We start from the raw sequence: 7159 nt of genomic DNA on the forward strand, positions 1-7159 counted from the left end.
TAGTGTGGTGCCAGTGGCTGTGATGGTGATTGTGTTGTAATAATAGAAGTAGATCCTGACGTTCGAATAATTATTGGCTTCACATAATATATGATTACAACTCAGTGTTGCAAGTGATCTTCCCAAGCCTAGAATTATTTTAATGATAAAAATATCTATAGCTCATACCACACATCTCAACTATGCATTATACAACAAATATTTAATAATTCTACCTAAATATCGATAATTTTTACCAATTATTACTTGTTATTTAGTTATTCTATAGCGCCTTTCCTTGCAGTTAAAAAGCGCTAATTATCACCGTGATGCCTATGCTGTTCTCATTTTCATTTTATTTTATACTAATGTCCTTTTCTTTTGTATTTCAGAACTCTCAGTCTATTATTGCCGGTAAAACAGTTATCAACTAGCTGACAGATATTTAAAAAACACACACACACAATGAGAAGGTCCAGGTGCTGTTTGGTTATAGTCTGCGCACTGACAATCAGTTTGTTGGTAGCTAGGTCGTCTGCAGAAGGAAAGGAGGAACGAAAGCTTTCAGATGAACGTAATCAATACTCTCATTAATCAAGTATAATTATACTAATAAAAATCAATATCTTCTCTATCATAATGTTTTACATTCCTTGCGCAAACCTCAGAATAATTCAAAATACCGTGCTGCAAAACACGAAAGTTGCAAACAAATTTACAGGAAGATACGATATACCAAGTTTATCGATGCGTAACATCAAAATAATGATGACGCACTTAATAATGATCAATGGCATTTTAATGGTGTTATGCAATACTGTTCAGAAAATCATCATTTCAAAAAGCAACATATTTTTGTTTTATTACTTGTTTTATTTTCAAAATATAATACTAGCACATTATGATTACTACAATGGCTACTATCATAGTTTCTGTCCATCTGTACTTCTCTAATTCATAGTTAATGTTTATTAATCGAGCGAGGGAAACTGCTGTATGTTAATATTCGATTATAAACCATTAAAACGTACCTTTGCTTTAGGGATCATTTAAAAGACACTCTTAGTAGCCTATTATTTTAGTTTGTATGTTTGTACTATTAGCTATTATTGCACTTATTTAGTATCACTTATGTAGTGTAATGCTAGTAGGCCTATTGATGCGGAAATAGAGTAAAGTAGAAAGCCTGAGAAATTGTTTTATGTTTAGCATCGATCGATGTGTGGGCTATTTAGCTCACTAGTAGTCTTACACATTTAATTTAACTTATCAACCTTTATAAGAAAATTATCGAGAGAGAGAAAGAAAGAAAATCCATCTTTATTTTTTAATTTTCTCGATCACGAAACGGTTTCTGATATCCGGATCAATTTTAGAACAGTGATGCAAAAATTGGTGATTTGTTTTTTTCTGAGGTGAACAGAGAAGTAAAAACTCCCGGAAACGGACATCATATACGATTGAATACTTGTCAGTCCAAAAGGAAATTGATTTGCCCATAAGCATAAACTTAGTTACATACTGATCAATCCATTGCAGGATGGGTAATATTAGGGGATTCATTTCATTTCCATGGCATTGACTATGTGTCAAAATATTTTTATCGATTAGTTTTACCTTCTCCTAGCGTCACAGAAAACCGTTCTATAATAGAGTCAGTGTTGGTAAATTCATTCTGATACTTAAATAGGGTGATTCTGTTTGATTTATAATTTTGGCAGATAATTAGTACACGCCATGAGCACCTTTGGACTTTCCTCCCACGGTTGATGAAGCCTCCTCGATAATTAAGTGTTCGCTCTACTTTGAAAAACGCCGATACATAGGTATACAAGTGCAACAATCGTCAATAAAATGATTACCATTAAAGTGGTTCCCTCGTGACCTTTTATTGTTTTTATGCCGGCTTACAAATAATTCATCCTTTTCTGTATGTTGGCAATAATATAAGGTTAATTGACCTTTCCGCTAAGCCCCGCCCCTTGGATATTGTTGCTAAGGTCCCACAAGACGACAGTGGTAAAACCATGGAGGAGGTATTATTGAGAAGGAGATCACTCGGCAACAGATCCCTTTGCCTTTGGATCGCGCGCGGGCGTATTACCCTATAATTCACATTTTTTTTCGTTAGCAACAACTTGGCAACGACATGCGTTTATACGCTCCAGCATATAAGCGTTTGATTTTAACCCAAACATCTTTATAATAAACAATGTTCTCCTGATTTGATTTTTTTTCCTGACTTTTAATATGTTATTATGTGTATATTTCAGAAACAGATTCCGCAAAATATTTCTGTTAAAATTACTTCTGTGTTCATTATAATTTTGTCTAAAGATCGATTTGTTTGACTATAAAGCTAAGGCATCGTAAAACTAAAAATTACTCTGATTCTGGATTGAATTTTTGAATAGTTAACCCTCGTTAACCCTAAAATGACTTAGTTTATCATAATCCTCCATCATTCCTTAATTAATATCTGTTAAAATTGGAATTATCGAGTTTTATCCAATTTATGGAAATTCAAGTTGCAATATACCATACTTTTAAAGCTGATGTAAATTTTTCATTAAATTCGAAACTCTTTTTTGTAGAAAATATTATTATGTTTGGTATTTCTTGAAAGATCAATGTATTAGCTTCAAGATGGAAACGATTGCGCAGCCATAGTGATTTACTGCAAGTAGTGCGCATTGAGAAAAGAAGGCGCTCTCCATTTCGCCGTGTTCAATCTCTTGGTAATCAAAGCCTGCTGAGCATTTGGTGGCGGGGAACACATTAGACTTCAAAGACATCGCGCAAACGTTCTTCACGCACTGCGGCAGCTTTGTTCTTGGTTCATTTGCATAGCTCTGCGTGCGTGTAGCTTTTTCGAGCGATCTCCTTCTCAAAAAATACCTCCATGGAAAAACATACGCGAACACGTGCGTTTGTGGGACAACATGTGTGTTTTGTGAGACGCGCGCGTATTCCTAGCGCTGTTCTGATTAGTCAGTTGTTAAGTTTGATTGACAATCCGGAAAGGTGTATTGGGAAGTCGGTACACTACTATTTGGTGATGTAGTTCGTTGCAATCTTTTTGAAGTGCTTACTGACAGCTTGATACTGTACCTAAAGCTGGTTTTCCACTAGACGAATTAATTCGCGCGAATCAAAGCGTCGGTTCGCTTCCTGAGCTCTGATTGGTTGCGCATTTTTTCACTTCGCAGAAACTCCGATAGGGATGTGAATGCGCATGAACCAACGCTTTCGATTCTCGCGAATAAATTCGCCTAGTGAAAAACCGGCTTAAGACTTGTCTTTAGAGCGCATGTTCAAAATAGGGCTACTCCCGATTCTCTTTACGAGGAAATGCATTATATCTCTAAATTTGATTTCATTAATCAGATAATATTACTTAGATAATATTAATTAGTAATATTACTGTAGTAATGGTAATAATGATGATTACAACTGGGGCTACTGGGTGTCTTCCCAGACGATCTGTTTCCCACTTCACATTTGCAATACTATATGTGCCTGGACGCCAGCGTTGAGGGCCAGTGCAGTATCCATACAGATACAGATACAAATACAGATTAATGGGCTCAATAGACACATTTAATTCAATTAGGTTTACCATGAATAGGCCTATATTTGAATAAACAATATAGAAAATGTACCATACGTTACAGTATAAAATTTATGTGAACATAATGATGTGAATTAAATTTTGTTATACTCGAGTATTTATTTTACGGTGTTTTTCAACAAATGTTCATTTTAAATGTTGATAAAAAAAACCCCCTTATAATGACAATAATGCAGCTGAACGCGTCACATTCGATTTGATGATTTCATCGACTTCAATTCTCATTTTTGTTCTCAGAGCGTGTAGCAATTGGTTCAATAATGTCGGGTCAACGCAGCCGTCCGTGGCGCTACGGTCGCCGATCATGGAATCCGAGGACCGATCAGGAATATTCACTGTACAACGCCAAAGTCGCCGATTTGCTACGTCAACGAGCGGCCGAACAGAATGAGTATGAAAACTATATAAAATCGCTGGTATCAAATAACATACCGCTTAAACCAATGGCGTGGGAGGAAGAATAACAAAAAAAAAAAAAAGCTGCATGATAGTACAATATAAACAATAAGTCTAATTTCAATGTATCTTAATTTTCTCTTATTTCATTTAAACTATGTGAATTTTACTGATAACAGCAGAAAATTTTAAAAAAATAATTACATCTTGAATGTTATTTTTTTATAAATGTTAATTTTCTTGTTTTAAATACACTCATGTTTTAATAAAAATAATAATAGGCCTATGTTAGACTTATATAAGTCTTATTTACAGGTTACCTATTTTCTTTGCTATATCACGAAACTAATTAATGGTGAACACTTGATAAAGCTGTGGCAAACGAGTTCTTGATTTGTGGTCATGATTTGTGACAAATTCACCTTTCCAGTTACAATATAATGTACATTTTATGCGTATCTATTAATTGTATATATACAACTAAATAAGTATATATATATATATATATGTATATTATATATATTGCACTACTAAATAAGTGTGTATCTAATATTATATATACATATATAATTTTCCACTTCTCAATATATATATAATTATAAATATATATAATGATGTGGAGAACTCCGAGATAATTATTTATTAAACAAATATTTCGTCAGAATTTTTTTTATCACTATATTAAATATAAATATACTTTTGGTACTTTTGGTTGTAAGACTGTTTATCAAACTATGACAGATCAAATAATAACATTTGTATAACCGACCTATGAAAACAAAATTTACAAATATTTGACAATTGAAATATATAAATAGGCGCATCCATTGCTGGACAAGTGTCGAAAACGTATATAATTTGCACTATTCATTTTATTCTATGTTTTTATGTGTATTAGCGTCCATAAAAATATATATATAAATAAATTTTCATTATGAATAATATAGATATATGTGTGTATATAATTATAATGAGAAGTGATGAATGTAATTTCAGTTTTTCTTAAGAAATTACATCAATCGAAGTCTAGAGATGAGCAATGCATCGTTGAACAACTACTTATCTGTATTGGTTCAGGCGAATAAAGCGTTAATTCTAACGGCATTGTGTATTGTAAATTCATTCGTGTGGATCGAACATTGATGAAGATGTATCTTGATACAGTAAAATATGAACATGAATGATGATGTATGACCCTCGGTAGGTCTCCGTCATCTAAATAGAGGCCTATTTATCGTTATGTCGAAGTAGTGCTACATCTGTGTTTACAACAACAATGGTGGTGATGATGATAATGATAGTGATAGTGATAATGATAATAACTGGAAAATATAATAATGATAATAATAATAATAATACAATAATATTATTAATAATAATAACAATAACAATAACAATAATATTATTATTAATAGTAATAATAATATATAGGTGTAATTTTGCCCTACCTTTTATTTCATCACAATAATAATAATTAATATCAATAATAATATAGTAATAATAATAATGGTAATGAATTACTCTCATAATAATAATACCAATAACAATAATACTAATATTATTATTAATAGTAATAATTATATAGTAATAATAATAATGAATTACTCTCATACGTGGACGAAATAGTTCAACAACTTTCTTCTTTGTCTTTTTTTTTTCATTTCTTTAGGCACAAGCGCCAAGGATATGGCAATCAGCGAACTTAATCGCTATCCTAAGTGACATATCCATTAAACAACAGGGATTGAATGGACCAGTACACCGGGGTAAGCCCCTACTCTTCTCGAAGGATGTACTGCGTTCTTTAAATGCGTACACTGGGTTTACGGTTTTAAAGTCCTTATCCCAGAAGACTTGTTCCACCACCGGAACCCAAGGCGAGTGAGCCGTTCGAACCAGCGCCGATATTATAGCTGAAGGTTACGGTGCCCCTGACTTAACCGCTAGGGAAATCAACTCGCCCCAATCTTTAATTAAAACAGCAGTCTGCAGCTGTCTGGCTATCTTCCTCTACTAGCAGATTTGGCAATCAAAATAACGTTAGAGATATGCTAATTATTATATTTGAGCCGCGACCGACGACCTCGTCGTTGCGTCAAGAGCGCGGGAGGGTCCAGGCTTGCCCGACGGAGGGATGCCTCTCTTACCCCCACTCACACCAGGCTTTAATATTAATAAAAGACTTGGAAGTCTGTGTTAATTGTATGCGCTATATTTCCTGTTATTATCATATTTAGTGTTATTATATTTAGTGTTATTAGACCCTATTATATTTAATGTAAGGAATGTCATTATTTTATATAAATTAGTTCAATTCTATTGATTAGTAAATTGTATAAATATTTTTATTTTATATAAAATTATTATTATTATTATTATTATTATTATTATTATTATTATTATTGTTATTATTATTATTATTATTATTATTATTATTATTATTATTATTATTGTTATTATTATTATTATTAAACCCGAATTTAACAGAAACACTTGCTCATCCTTTATTTCCACGAAACTTGATTATTGTAATTCACTTTTATTTGCCCTAACATTTACGTATCACGTGCGATATTTGTGCTATATCAAAATCGTAACGTAAGTCACGTTGAAAGAATGAAAGAAACTCAACTTCTACTTGGCGCATGAGTCACCACAATGCTTTGTGGTCAAGTGGTTATGACGTTCTCCATGTATGCGGAAGGTCCCGTGTTCGAGTCCCGGTAAAGAGTTGTTGTATGAATGACCAACTTTCTGGGTAATATAAACTGTGTAAGTGGTATATATGTAACTCGCAAACTCGATTAGTAGGCCTATTGTAAATATTACAGTATGTAAAATAGTACAGTATGTAAAATGATATTGTTCTATAAACAATACATTATAATAATGTAGGACTCTAAGGTTTATCTAGTTTAGTGGGATTATTATAGTGATTGAAATGTCATTAATATATAATGATTGTATACATAATTATCATGAACTACCAAACAATTGTGTCTAACTGCTTTGAAATTAAAAAAAAAACAATCTGGAAAAATAATACTGCAAATTTCGTGATCGCTTTAACATACCTAAAGCCTTAACGAACACGTTTGTATCCAACATGACGACAAATAGCTTGCATTCTTCGATTGTACGATTACTCTTTGC

At 32.7% G+C, this 7159-nt stretch overlaps 1 long non-coding RNA gene across 1 annotated transcript in view; it reads left to right on the forward strand.

Annotated features, from left to right (window-relative positions):
- LOC117124473 overlaps positions 1-5108 on the forward strand; it is a 12684-nt gene extending 7576 nt beyond the window's left edge. Inside the window, exons 2-3 of the long non-coding RNA XR_004447980.1 lie at positions 372-553; positions 3848-5108. This is a non-coding gene — a long non-coding RNA (uncharacterized LOC117124473). The remainder of the gene's footprint in view (positions 1-371; positions 554-3847) is intronic.
- Positions 5109-7159: the final 2051 nt, after the last annotated feature.

The sequence above is a fragment of the Anneissia japonica genome, unplaced genomic scaffold (genome assembly GCF_011630105.1).
Source record: "Anneissia japonica isolate Jap-2015-1 unplaced genomic scaffold, ASM1163010v1 scaffold665_len1252844_cov201, whole genome shotgun sequence".
In the NCBI taxonomy this organism is placed as follows: Eukaryota; Metazoa; Echinodermata; class Crinoidea; order Comatulida; family Comatulidae; genus Anneissia; species Anneissia japonica.